This window comes from Octopus sinensis, unplaced genomic scaffold, assembly GCF_006345805.1.
Source record: "Octopus sinensis unplaced genomic scaffold, ASM634580v1 Contig12850, whole genome shotgun sequence".
NCBI lineage: Eukaryota > Metazoa > Mollusca > Cephalopoda > Octopoda > Octopodidae > Octopus > Octopus sinensis.
Genome location: NW_021832788.1, coordinates 19,663 through 20,000, shown reverse-complemented (window position 1 = coordinate 20,000; position 338 = coordinate 19,663).

The following is a 338-nucleotide window of genomic DNA, read 5'->3' as shown; positions in this document are numbered from 1 at the left end:
ATTGTTCAATTTACGTGAAACTTCTGTTATTCCGTGTGCATTCAGATTTAAATGGTAACTTACTTTCAATGCATTTTCCCATTATATACCAGTTTGGCTATTTATAAAGGTACCTGAAAAAGCCACGTGACTCGATAACCCGTGGTCCGGTTTACGCAAAACTTGTTTTATTCCATTTGTATTCACATGATCATCCGATTCATGCGTCTCCTGCTTTTGTCTCTTTCTCTCTGTTTCGCCAGACGTTCAGCTTTCCGAGTGTCCGATTCATGATGTCTCCTGCTTCTGTCTCTCTCCCTCTGTTCCGCGAGACGCCCAGCCTTTGCTTCATCAGTTTC